The following is a 14,974-nucleotide window of genomic DNA, read 5'->3' as shown; positions in this document are numbered from 1 at the left end:
CATATCCACCATAAAAAAACATTAAAATATAACAAACACTAAATAAGAACCAGATGGCCCATTCTTTCCTCAAACTTAAACCCTGGCCAGCAGAAGAAAAAAACTGAAAATATGGCCTACATATGGAACTTGCAGCTGCAAGCCATCTTGCAATGATTCCATTTCCTTTGATTCTCATCATTCTTAAAGGAATTAAACATTAATATTCTGGAAAGTGGCCAGCCTTGCCAGATGAGGAACTGCTGTGGAGTAATGACGTGGCTGGAAAATGATATCGGTCTTATTAGTTCTTTTGTCTGAAACAAATCGATTGACAGCATTTTTTAACAGCATTATTTCTGGATCATATTCTGCCATCATGTATTTTGAGTATCCTATTATGGCTGAACTCGGGGTTTAGTCCACTTTTAACAATTATTTTCTGTGCTTATTTCATGGCATTCATACTGTTCTGTCTTATTGTTTTTTTTTTCTTCTGGATACAAGAACAGTTTGGTCATGAAACATTCATAAATTCGTTTTTCAATCTGCAGCTCCTCTGAGGCAGGCACAGAAGATCCCTGGACACTATTCTGAATCCTGCTATCTGAAAAACCGAAATACATAAAAATATAAATACAGAGGCTTACTGGAGAAACATAATGATTATATTGATTTTGTAGAGATGTACAGTATAGTAAGGAGAGGATGGCTAGATGGTTTGATATGGCGAAGAAAACATCATGAAATCCCACCATTTTTTTCATCCTGCTCACTCTATCTGTTTTCAATTCCCTAACCATAAACACCATGGAATAGATGTCTCATGATGACCAGACATGTCAACGATCATTTTAGATTTGTTTTAATAAAATTAAACCAAACCAATAGGAGGGTAATGGAAAAAACAGATCTTAGTATGGTTTTTAAATCCCTTGAATGCAGTAGTCTTCAGATGACTACACAAATGTAAATAGTTCTACATACTGTAAATATAATAATTATTTTCATTTGTATAGAAGCTGTCATCCTAGAGAATCACAAAGCTCTTTATATAAGGGCCGATGACTCATTTATTTTCCCAGCACCCTGGAATACTAACATCATTACTTCCACAGAAAACTCCCCACTACTCTCTCAGTGGGAAGGTCCTTCTGCTTAATATTTAACTCATTCATATCTGATAAGATCACTTTATTAGCTATATACAATGTCTTGCATTAGGAGTTTGTCTTTTCGCATACCCCAGCTTGCTCTCCATGAGACACACAGGCACACAGACGGAGAGAGAGAAGCTTGGGGACAGAGCGCAGAACCCAGCAGGGTGTATGTAAGAACATAAGAATGTCACAATCGAGAGGAGGCCATTCAGTCCATAGTTCCAGGAGTAGTTAATAGATCCAAAGGATCTCATACAGCCATTTCTTGAAGGGAACAAGGGTATGTTGCTAAGGATCTGCAACTGTGGCTGGAAGGTTGCTGGTTCAAATCCCGTTACAGGCAGAGGAATCCTACTCCGCTGGGCATGAGCATGAGCATGGCCCTTAACCCCAGCTGCTCCAGGGGCGCCGTATAAATGGCTGATCCTGCACTCTGACTCATGGACAGCAAGCTGGGGTATGTGAAAAGACAAATTCCTAATTCAAGAAATGTTACATGGCTAATAAAGTGATCTTATAAAAAAAAAATCATTCAAAGGACTACAAAAGGGCATCAAAGCCTTTTTTATAGCAAGTGAAAGTGATTACTGATTGAGATTTGAGTTTTTACTGAGGTACCTCTGGACACCACATCTGAATTTGGAACATGAGTTAAGATGAACTTTACCAGGGTCATTGATAGTATCCATCTCCAATACTGGAGGCCGAGGACAAAAGGCTGGATTTCATCCTGGGTGAGAACCTATTGCTGCGCACCCACTAAAACAATACAGTTTGATTTTTGCAAGACGTTTAAATAACTTGAGACCTTGGCATGTGATATTGAAGTGCAAATATTGAGTATCTAAATTCAATTTTGTGTGCTCCCCAGGACTATAGACATTGCACCCCTATAAAATAGTTACTTTGTGTGCACCATTTGAAGTATAGGCTACAATCATAGCCATACAATCCATTTACAGGGTTATCGTTTTTATTCATTATGCAATGATACATTGTAACAAGTTCAGTTTGATGGAGTGCTCACAGCCTCATTTTATCGGCACACCATTACTGGTATACAGTACTTTGCAAAAGCATTGCATGACTTATAAAACTGGAAAGTTAGGAGGGAAGGATACAATAAAATGTGTGTCAGTTAAGTAAAGTTAAGTGCATCAGTGTTTCCTTTGCCTGACTCACTGAGCCTTCGTTACAGTGCAATTAACTTAGCACAGAAAGTTCCCATTTCAGTATGTTCTCACTCTCTTCATCCCAGAGCTGAGGATAAGAGCAGTATTGTATGAACATTCTAGTAATTATAGTACATTCTAGTTTTTCACAAGATGGAAGCCATATCTTTTGAGCAGATTTGAATAAATGCATCATGTACTGCTCAATGTACTTTATTTTGTAAATTTAAAGTATATAGTATTTTTGAGACATATACAGTATGTTTTTATCTTAGTTCAGGTGGGTAGCTGCATCAGCATGCGTAGGCTGCAAAGGAACAAGTAATAGGTTTATTCCATGCTGAAATAAAGAAGAGAGAAAACACAACGTTTCGGCCATGGAGCCTTCTTCAGCCTTCTTTTTTTCAGAATGGAATAAACCTATTACATGTTTTTATCTTGCTATTGGATATTGCAATTTTCGAGACTCCAAGAAGTTAAAAACTACATCTTCTACTATATTTTCTTTATAGTACTGAAGTTAAAATTTCAGTTACTCGAGATTTCCTAAGCTTTTCTGACAGATTTAGGAACCATATACTGTAATTCTCAGTTACAAATACTTTTATTTTGTGTGATATAAACCCTGAATTGTACATACAGTCTAGTTTGTATAAAAAAAAACGATTATTCGTGCTGATAATTGTCAGTTCTCAGACACTGCAAGATGCATTATGTTTAATTTGCACTCAGGCTCTTTATAGGATAACAATGACAAGTTACAATATGTTGAAATCCCAAACTGTTTTCATACACCAACCCATTCACTAGTTCAAAAGCTGTTAACTAATTAAAAGAAACATGGGTTTCCTGTGCATCTGGTGATGTTTAATTGCCACTGTTGCACTGCATGGCCTATACAAGATTTAAATCGGTTTGAAAGATCTGCTTTTTTTCATATTATTATAAGATTGAAACTTTCAATGAATTCCTGAAAAAAATATTTTATATTTAATGTCAAAAGTTAACATTTATAATTTTTGTTAAAATTTTGCTGATCATGAGAATGTTCCACTGAATGTTCTGCATTCAATCTTTAAACTTGTTTCAAATGCCAAAATAGTGCCTCTACCTGTACCTGAGACTGTCCCCTGCACAACCATTAACATATAAATGAATATATAAATGAACTTGTTAGTAATATTATTGCATACAGATGTTTTATATTAAATCAAATAAATTAAGTTATCACCAAGGCAAAATAGATATGAAAATCATTCCTTTATTTATTTGATAAAATCACAAATGCTCTCTAAAACATTACTAGTAGGTGACATCGACAAAATACTAACACTGATATAGAATAATATTTTTCTAATATCTCCAATTGTTTTTTCAAATGTAACATAAATGAAGAAAAGTACACTACAGTCAGGAGTTACAGTACATGTACAGTACTGTACCATATCATCATCTGCTCATTTCTACACATACAAAGCTGAAAGGTGTCTTTTTAAGCCACAAAGTACAGATCTATCAAGTTTACCTCTTAAGCAAAAGTTTTGGCAGATACTGTATTTATGCAAACTAATGAAAATATGAGACATTGCATTATGGCTAAAAAGTGGCACAAGATGACAAACCCCTGTCTTATCTCTAAAATTCAAACCAGTTTGATGCACACAGATGTTACAAATACTGTAAGAAATGCCTTTGTAATACAAATTAGAGGATTATACTATTGAAGGTTTCAGGAAATTAAATGGTTCTTCTATTTATTGCATGTCTGTTTAAAATCTATGCAGCCTAATAACTAATTCTAGCTTTTAACAGATAGAAAGAAGTGAAATATTTATAGAATGTACAGTACAGTAAATGCACAGGGCACGCATACTGTATATACTGTACATACAGTTGCACACACATGGTAGATTCCACAATGAAAAAACAGTGAACATAGAAAAACAAGCAGTAAAAATATTTTTCTCACATAAGCTAAGAAACAAATGCCTTAATTTATAAAAAGGTATTATTTTGTTGAAATTGTGAGATCCACAGTATGTTTACAATTTCTTATATTACTAAATGATCAAAATACCAGAAATAAAATGTTACAGGACATAAATCATCCACTTTCTGTGGTAGCCAAGAGATTTCATGCCCTAAATCTTCAAACTGTTAAAAGCAGCTTTACTGAATAGACAGTATATAGTATACCTGGAAACCTACAAAAATAATATTATTATTCCATTGCCCCCCTCTGATATGAAGTATTGATATGAAGTGTTAAATATACCACCCTTGCTTGTGTTTCTCCATACTCTCCACAAGCTCATTCGCGTCATAACAAGGTAAATCTGCTGCTACTTTTACAGTATTTTTTACAGTAACCTTTTACAGTAAGATTTACAGTATTTTCAAATTAATGTTCCCAATAGACATTTTCTAGATTTATAGTATCTACAAAAGAAAAAGCCAGCAGCCCTAAGCATCATTTCATCTATATTTCTATCTCTGAGAAGGAAGTTTGGTCAAAATGTTTTCTGACTACTTTCACTTGTTTATCCATAGCAACAAAGCAAAACAGAATACATAGAATTCTGTCCACAATAACAGAAAAAGACGGGAGTATTTCACCAGTACTTTTCAGCCCATTTTAGGACGTTAAGAGTTTGAAATTGCTGTTATAGCTTTACTTTTTAAACTGCTGTACTGCATAAAGGAAAAGAAAATATCATACCGAACAAAACTTGTCCATGGTGTCATGGTGGAAATTGTCAAATGTGTTCATTTCTTTAGGTTTGCACATAAAAAGATCCAGAAGCTACATTGAGGTTTGGTAAGTAGTGAAATAAAAATGAATGGCTTTGTTGAGTGAAAAAGTGCCACAACTGATTTCATATTCAAATATTTTAAACTTGTTTTGGTGTATATCTTCTCCCTATACCATATGTTTATTTCCCATTTAACTAACCAGTGTTTGATGCAGGTCATTCTCTGAGGTGTTTCATCCAATAAAAGCCTAGAATTCAGGATAGATCCAAGAGTGACCTTTTCCTGGACATCTTTTATACTTTAGGTTTCTCTGAATCTTCAACTGCTAATACCTAGAGCGAATGGTAATTTTGGCTATTACAGTCTGGCCACTGGGTGAGTTAATTTATTAAGAGCTTTGATATATGACAACCAACAGATCTTGCAACTCTAAAGGAAAATCCATGGCCACCCCAGGTCCAAAAAATGCTTGTTCAAGTTCAGCAAACAGTGGGAGTTAGCACCAGTGGAATCTCAGACAACTTGCTGAACACAACTGGGACTGGAGGGATTATTCTGAGTGCACCCATTGTCTCCAAATAATGTCTTACTCTTACTCCTGACAAGGATTGCAGGATTCTGCTTATTTATTACAAGAAAGCTCTCCTGTGTTGTATATGCTTTTGTTTACAGCACAGTAGAAACAACATGTCATGATGCATATGTTGGGGAGGATGTTTGATGCTACTAAGCAATTTTGTTCCCTTTGTACAACTAAATATTTCTTACTCTTTCACTTAGAGTTCAATATACAAATGCTGGGTCTGCATCTTTATCTTCAGGACAAATTAGACACAATGCTCTATGCAGTTGCCGGGAGAATCCATAAATCCTTTGAACCTAGCCCCCATGCGGTATTTCGATGCATGACCTCTGGCCTTTCCGTGTCATTTCTGATATATCCCAGCTGGAGAAAAGAATGTCTGTGGATACAATGCTTTCCCGCTGCATTAGAAGTTTATCTTTGTAAAGGGGTATACAGCATGAACAGAAACCAGAAGTTTGGCACACAAAAAGAAACTGAGAATAAGACAGAATAAGAAGGGGGAAAGGAGTATAAAAATCAAGAAAATAATCTACTAAAGAGAATTTGCAGTCTACATGCAAGACTGTAGTTTGGCCCATGTATAAAATATGAATTAAACAGTCTAATGGATAAGTAAAGACACAGAAAGCACAGAAAAAGACACAGAAGCCTAGAAAAAAAATGCTTTGCTGTGTAAACAACCAGATTTCATCTTCCTGCTGTTTAACACTGGTTCGGTGTAAATTGTTTAGCAAACTCTCCTGCTCTTAGTCAAGTTGGGATTACTGACAGAAAGCAGTTTTGTTAATCCAATTTTTAGTCATTACTGGGACAAGTGGAGCCACGTTTAATCAATGTTTGAAAAAAGAGGGACGATGGCAATGGCCTCTTTGGTCGTCAGACACTAGTTTGCCCCACTTGCTGTTATTCAATTTGATTTCTTTGTAGGATTCTGCTTATTTATCCAACTGAATTGTTTATATTCCCTGTGTAGTGTCTGTGTATTTAATATCTAAAGTGTGTCTCCCTTCATCTCTGTGAAAGCGCAAATTGCCATTTCCTTTCCACCTTGAGAGAGTTAGCAAACAAAGAACTTTGTTTCTTTTCTTATTTTTACTTAAAATATGTTGAATTGTAAGAAGAGGGCACATAATAAATGGGCATTACATTTTTTAATGTATTTATTCCCTCACTTTAATATGGAACTTTTCATCCAGAGGGATTGCAAATCTCTTTATGTACAGGGGAGGACCCATTTCAACCACCACTGTTGCTCCATATTAGGAGATGCATGAGAGCTGCTATGTGCCAGCAGCTCCATTACACAGCAGGCCAGACTAGCGTTTAAGAAGTTCCAAGGTACAGAGTTTATTGAGGCTAACTGCATTTGTGTAAGTGGCAGAAACAAAATGCAGAACAATATTTGATTCATAGATTCCACAAAGGTCATTATGATTTTCCAAATTACACCCTTAAAAACATTCTGAGGTAAACTGAACAGTGTAAGAGTTTAAATACAGTACTTCAGATCTTTCCAAACTGTGTATGCAATGCTCTCTAAACCATAAAGATTTAACTGATGGGAGAGAAGGCTGTTTATTAAGCTTGGTTTAATTGATGAATGCAAGACAATTTATAAAATGCAAATATCTTTTCATCAGTATCTTTCAGATGTAAGAACAAGGGAGCAAGGATATCTGTTACTTGCTAAAGAAGTCAGCTTTATAATGCATTTATAGTTTCTCTATTGTTCAAACAGATTTCACATTCAATCACCTACAGTAATCAGAAGCTGAGTACAAAAAGATGTGTTAAACCTTAAAGTAGGAAGATGTGAAATACCAAAGCAAATATCCATTCACTCGTCACGCCACTTGAGTTAGGGCAATCTCTCCATGATGTACTTCAGCTTGGTTTATACAAACAGGGCGTTATTTATAAAAAAAGATGGTATATCCAGTTCACCCTGAGAAAACAGCTTTTTTCTTTGACAGCTTTTTTCCTTATTCAAAAAGCCAGAATTAGAATGAATAACTTTACTGTCAAGCAACCAACAGAAGTCAGCAAATAAAATTAAATCAAAGAAAAGTGTCCAAGTCTGAGGTCCAAGTTGATGTTGCAGTGTGCTGTTCTGTTGGCTATGGAATCAAAATGACTATGAAAAGAAGGGCTACAAAAGTACATTTCTTTACAAAATAAATGATTATTTTAAGAAAAGGTTTTGTGGAAAACACATGAAGTATCTAAAGGAGAAAGAATAGATTTAGAACATCAATCCCATGATGAAGAATTGAACATGATTTGAAAAACTTAAGAAATTGCATCTCTCTTCATATTTTTGTCACAGTACTGACAAGTAAAAGTACTGTATGTGCGAAACAAAATCAGAAGTATCTAATGACACATTTCAGTAATGCCATAATGCACCCCGATCACGATCATTTCAGAAATGGAACCGTATATTTCTTAAGCAAAGGTTCACACTTCCATTTTATTGCAAAAAGAACTGTTTTATTTTGGTGTTTCTTTCCAAATATTTAAAATATTAATTGGAACTTAAGAATGTAAGAAATATTACAACTAAGCTTCTCCACTTAGCTTCTTAAAAGCTAAATTATCTGAGATCTCATCCAGCTGATTATTGAAAGAAACCAGGATACCAGTATTAAATACACCTAGACAAAACTTCATGTGATAAGACAAAATGGTCAGAAATTTAAAAAAAGAATAGAAAAAATAGGATGCTGAAACATACAGTAACAATGTCCTTTTATCAGAGAGCCTTTCACCACCATATTACAGTCACTTCTGGAGATGAAAACGTAGGCTAGATTAATCTGATGACCACCTCTGCACATTTTTTCCAGTGTATGCAAATGAGGGAAGACGTTTTTTTGATGGTATTGTCTTCTGTTGTGGTAATTACTGCGATAGCAAACCTTATTTATAAATGAAAAAGCACAAGACAGTAAAAGCCTTTTGCTTCTATGGCCAAAACTGTTTGTACTGCTTTTGGATAGGTGGGGTTTATTTTGATTTGACCTGAATTAAAAATGTTTTATGAAATTTGGACCTAATTTCAATTTTCATTGATTTACTGTATTTAACAAATTTACTCATCAGGGCAACAGTTCTTAAAGCTCCAGTTACACAAATCTATTCTTCCTACAGTACCTAATGTAATCATAAAAATCTGGCATTCATTATATTTATTTGAGACCCCCCCCCCACTATACAATTCATAGATGAATTTGTGGATTAATTTGATTTTCCTTTTAAACCATATCTCACTTTAAATGTGCTGGTTAATACAGTAGCATGAATTGCCAAAGTGCCAAAGTGCCAAAGAAACTGCCCTTGAAAATTCTGCATTGTATAATTTTGCTAGTTGGTCTTTACTTTCAGAAAGTAGAACACCTGGACACCTAAAGTGAGTGAAAATTAGGAAACTTGGAAGATGCCAAAAATGTGGCCTGTACAGAGGAAAAGCAGTTTTCGCCTTGACTCCTGCCTCCAAGGGCATTGGGTGATGGAAATGGTGAGTATAACCTATTAGGATCTGTAGAAAAGATGCTGGAAGGTGCTGGAGATTTAAAGCACAAAATGTATCCTTGGTGTCATCCTTCAGTTTTCTTTGTGTTAATTCTACATAAGTAAATAATCCGATGGCATATTTTTAAGATCTTCACAGCATTAAACTGTATCAGTGGTGCAACATTCCAGTCCTGGTTTGCTGCAGTGAGTGGAGATTTTTATTCTACTCCTAAATAATGCTTACTGTACTCCAAATGACTTTATCTGATCATTAGATAACTGTGATTACTTAACACCTTTCAAAAGGTTGCAGCTGTTGAAAATTTAAAGAGAATTCGAAAACCTGCTGCATTCTAGCATGTATTTTAGATATGGATTTGTGCACCTAAACTGTATAAAAAACAAGTTCCTAATAAGTTTATTTTATAAGTCATGTACAGTAAGTGTTTCTAAAAGTTTCAATGGCATCTACAAACTGTTAGGTAAAGGTGTGGCTTAAAAAATATTTGTTGTGTTCTGATATTCACTTAACTCACTATAGTGCCAACTACAGTACCACAGTAGTGGCAGCACCTCTTGGCTGTGGTACAGTACAGTATATGGTCTGCAACGCTTCTCCCTCTAATGCATAATGATGCCTCTGATTAGACATGTATAAGCCTAATATGGAAAAAAAAACATCAGATGTAGTGTAGTGGTGTTTAATTATTGACTGATTAACTCCATGCATGTTTTGAAAGACCATAAATAATAGCCACAGTGATGTATCACTGTTTAGTGAGTTCGCATTGTAAACTGGAAAACGAGTTACTGCAAAAAATAAAACTCAACACGTCTGCGTTTACAATAGCTTTGCGAATATTTAAACGGAACAGTTTAAAGCATACTGTACAAATGTATCTTACTGACTTGCTTTTGACAGGATATTATCCCATATTGCATTGATATGCGATCGCCTTGTTTGCTGACGCAGAGAAAATGCAACCTGGGATAAGCGCAACCAGAGCGGATGAGGAGAGAGCCCCCGTTCTGTTCTGACATCACCTTCAGGACAGTGTTCCAGACCAAACTGCACTGGGAGCGGCTGGTTTTCATTTACACTTTTTTTTTTCTACAGAAAGTGGGAGGAGGAATAAAAAATGGATATGTTCCACGGATCGCTTGAGTTTGTCCCGTCTCTAGCCTAAGTTAGAGCCACAGCTCCTTGCGTGAGCTAGCGGGAAGGTCTAACTTAATTGTTACAACCGTTCCTTTGGCTCGGCTTGGTCTTTCTACCATCTCGTTCTTCAGTTATCCTCCAGGGAGCTGCACCACTATACAGGGAAATAACTGGGAGAATAATGACCTAAAGACAAAAAAAATATATAAAAAGTTTTTTAAATTGTGGAACACAGCAATTTACCTCAGGGTAAGTTAGTGCTTTTCACCGGGTGAATTCTATAACTCGTTGGTAGTACACAAAAAAAGAAACTATCGCTGTTTGGTTGCTGTTTGGAAGCAGATGATGTGGTATTTTTAATATTTTACAAATTGTGCATGGGTGTGTTATATGTTTCCCTGATTCTGTAAAGTATACATTTTTTTTATTTCACACAAAGTGCTGATGGAATTGTACAGCTTTACTGTAGGTTAGTTGTCTTTGAGAGCGCTTCACTGGGTTGTTTGCGCAAATGGTGAACGGGTCTGTAGGTACCAAGCGATAGACAACTGGTTTCTGAACTGTGCGGCGGTAGTTTGTGTCTTCTGAATACAGTTGGGGCAATAGATAACTGGTCGGTGTTGATTAATGTTTCTGAATAACTGAATGCACGGGGTCTTTAGAAGCATTGATTATGCTGCACTGTAAGACATTGTCAGAAAATATAGAGAACAATTTCACAACAACACGTAAATAAGTACTGCTAAGAGTGGCTCACATTTTAAAAATTTCAATGCATGAAAAGTGGTGCCTGCGACAGGTCTCAGTGCTGCACTAAACCATTAAGTTGTACGAATATTTTTTATATTTAATTTTCTGAAGAACTGATAAATGTTATAGTTATTATATTCATAAGCACAGTTTAAGCATCTAATGAAATTTTGGAACCGAACGGAAACTTCAAATGTTTCAGATTTTTTCCCCCTACGCATTTTGTGGATACCTTCTAATTAATCCTCTGCAAAAGAAACCAATCCACCCAGTTTTAAAATAGAATAATATTAATAATAATTGCACTAAGAAACTGGAACTGTTTTATTTTTGTGAACATCAAAAGAGTCAGAACATTTCAATCATGATTAACAGACTGTATAACCAATTCGTCAGGATTTTACTTTGCAGTTCCTGCATATACAGTTCTGTATAATCTAGGTTTAGTGCATTTACTACTAAAATAACTGGAAATATACCGAAATGCTTTAAAGCTTTTACAAAGCTTTTAAAGCTATTAACATAAGAGCATCCTTAAATGATTTTAGACAAGTTTTGTTGGTTTTCATTGAATGTAGTGCTTGCAGCAAGTTCAGTACTCTTCTTTCCCTGCCACTCCTTCCTCTGAGAAAGTCTTTGTGGACATACAGTAACTCTATGTATGTAAAAAAAATTTATTGAGGTTCAGCAGATTTATTGAGAATTGAGATACAGCCACTGTAAATTAGACTGTGTTTTGATATATATTACTGCCACAGACTGTCCAAGTTTGTGGTGCCTCTCTTTTGTCTCAATTTTCAGCACAGCAGGGTTTTGCCTAAATTATTAAAAAAGGGCCCTTTTATTCTTAGGTGTGAATTTCAGTTTAGGGTAGTTTTGCTAAGAGAGTACTGTATAACTGCACTGTAATTGAAAAAGAAAGATAATAAAGGAGGATTGCAAGAGGGGTTACGTTTTCTCTGTTATATAATTCATAATAATTACAGTATATTGAATATAATGTATTTCTGAAGATAGTAAAACTCAGATAGCAGTAGCTATTGATTTTTCAATGTGAGTAATAGAGTAATATGGCATGAAAACAACACGTTTCCTTTTGCATTATTTAACAATACTGTAGGATAATCTTTTTCTATTAGGAAACAAAATTTCCTAGATGCTCCTGGGCTAGCTCTATGATTTGTCATGCTGCCAAGAAAATAATTTGGAATAAACAAATGTAAATAGATTTTTTATTCCTTTCTATCTGCAAATTAAATTGAATTTGATCATTTCAGCAAGATCCCATGTATTCTGTTACATTATCAACAATTGTTTTTGACCTTTCTTCTTTCACAGTGCTGATTTGCTTTTCCATGAAGAAATCGACAAGAATTTGGTATATTGCCAAGATCCATCATAACCGCATGCGCACCTAGCTTTAACTTATTTTTGTTTTAATGAATTTGAGATTTGAACCCTTTCCTGAGTTATTAAGTGCAACATTTGCAATATTTGAACAATATGCAGTAAGTGTTGTGCCAGGATTAGCATCTGTAAAATGTCAGACTCCCTAACATAGACCAGCTGTGGGACTAGCTGAACTGCTTTTTTTGTCTCTGTTTTTAACTGATGGGTTCTTTCATCTGTAATGCACATTTTATACCCTTAAATCACAGCATGAAAGGGAAAGAGCAGCTGTTGACTTAAAAAAACATACTTGGAATTTGCAATAAACAAAATAATGTGAGCTTTTGTGATAAAGCAAGGCATTTTTTCCCTTTTCATTGTTTTGCTAAAGCTTTTTATATGAGGGACAGATATCAAAAGGATTTCTGAATTTATCAGTTGAGTTTTCTTGAACTTCATCATACTGGAGTAATGTATTGGTCTTAGTGAGGCTGAGGCTAAGGGGTTTTCTTTCCCAGCAAGTCAATACTTTGAGAAGTCGATTAAGGTTTGAGACCACAAGAAGAAGCTATTATTGCTCAGGTGGGAGGGTCAGATAGAATGGAATGGCAATCAGAGAAAAGTCATGCAACATAAAGTTCATTTGTCTTTCAATTAAATTGGGAAAAATGTGCAAATATTCTCTGTGCTGGTGTCAGATTTTCCTTTTGTGGGTCTAACTGGAGAGTAATAGAGCCTAATATCGTATCCAGGCATACTTTAGCATCTTTAAGAGGATCAGCCTTTGTCTTAAAGATAACATCTATTAGCCCCTAATCTTCCTGTTTTCAAGGAAATGTGTATGGTCTCAGATATGTGTTTATCTTAACAAAAAACAAACAAGATCAAGTGGTTGCTTTAAAAGCTTTAAGGGGAGAGTTTATTTACAATTATATTTTTAAGTTTCTTCATCTTTTAGTAGATCATAGATGTTATAGCATTAGGAATTTGGCATGCTAGTCCTTTCTTCAGGGATACTCCAAATCGACGTCTTTTAAACATTCTGCAAAGATATGTCCCATATTGGCATTTGTTGAGTCTGCTTGTACTTAAATTCGCAGAGGTTAGTGTTAGCATTGTCAATTCCAATTAAGGTTTTGTGTCCCTCAGATTAATTTCTTTCTCGAATGTGAGGCTACTTTCTCACCTTTTTGAGCTCAGATGATTTGACAACAAATTGTTTTCATAAGTTTGGCTCAGAATATTCAGCCTGTTTTTTTTATGATTTCCTGTAGAAAAGTAATGCTCTTTTTCTTTTAAGGCCAAAAATTATTTTGTAAGCTGCATTTAGTAATAACTGTGGTTGATATGTGTTCAATTCAGAAGCCATTGCTAGAGATTTCAAAGACAGTCAAAGCAGATGGAGCACATACTGTATTTTGTCTCATTGTTTTTTCAACCTAGCAACCCTGTATATCACATTTCATGTGATAATTTGTGTTGTGGGCTGCCATTGGATTGATATTACATTGATGTTGTCAATATGTTAATTTTAAAGCCTTACAAGAAATAGACATTACTGTATGAATTCCATATGCACTTATTTCCAGATGGCTCAATGGGGTGGGGGGTTGGATGGAGGTTGATTTTGTCTCTCTGAGATTTGAACATTAACAATAATGACAAACAGTATTGCTGGGGATTGAAATTGTAGTCTTAAATAGCTATGTTTTAAAGCCTTTAATTGAATGCCTGTGGTCTGTCAGTTTAGAGCTGCAAAGGGGCTTTGATAACTGAGTGGCTTTTATCATTGGATGCTAGACCAACAATTCACAATTTTGGGTGATGTGTCATCAAGGTAAAAACTTAGTTTTGGACTGCTGCTGGGTGCGAGGAACCCCACTGATCTGCAAAAGGTGTTGTTGGGGTTGTGAGTTAAACACTAGTCCTTCAATATATAATTAATTTTTATATCCATTGATTTTATTCTTGACCACACAATTTTATACGAGCCTTCTTATGCTGGTAAAAAGGTTTAACAATAGTGGTTTAATGTACAGTTATTAAGAATCCAGACATACTGTACACTGTTGGAGAATTATATTATGATGTTAATTAATTTTTCTTTAACATTTGTGGCAATGTAACAGTGTGATTTTGATATACCTGCATATTGCTTATTTAGCATAGTTTATGCAGAATCAACTTTTGAATCTTTTTGACACTGTCATTAAAAAAATCTGAATTGTTTTAATTCTAGCTTGTGTGAGAAGTTGCGGATCCCTTTCATGTTTATGTCATGATTGCATGTCATTGCTCCACAATTAGATGGAGGATGAACAGTATTTTGTGGTTAAATAAAAATGTAGAACATATTTTATTACTCAGCTAGTTAACAATGATTGCATGTCATATGAGTTCCTTTCTTATATTTCCTTAACAAAAAAAATGAATAACAGAGGTTATTATACTGTTGTTGAAGAATGGAATTATGAATTATCTCAACTGTATAAATACTATAGATACTTTTAAT

The 14,974-nt window shown here is 35.0% G+C and overlaps 1 protein-coding gene across 2 annotated transcripts in view; it reads left to right on the top strand.

Moving 5' to 3' along the window:
- The first annotated feature begins 10,237 nt into the window (after nt 1-10,237).
- Nucleotides 10,238-14,974, top strand: part of col6a3 (collagen, type VI, alpha 3) — a 134,278-nt gene continuing 129,541 nt past the window's right edge. The window contains exon 1 of one of the 2 annotated variants that reach the window (XM_069196784.1): nt 10,238-10,572. The gene's annotated coding sequence lies outside the window, so the exon portion shown is untranslated. The remainder of the gene's footprint in view (nt 10,573-14,974) is intronic. The other variant, XM_069196785.1, reaches the window with a different exon arrangement.

This window comes from Lepisosteus oculatus, chromosome 12 (assembly GCF_040954835.1).
Source record: "Lepisosteus oculatus isolate fLepOcu1 chromosome 12, fLepOcu1.hap2, whole genome shotgun sequence".
Classification (NCBI taxonomy): domain Eukaryota; kingdom Metazoa; phylum Chordata; class Actinopteri; order Semionotiformes; family Lepisosteidae; genus Lepisosteus; species Lepisosteus oculatus.
This window is presented reverse-complemented; position numbering and strand designations above follow the sequence as displayed.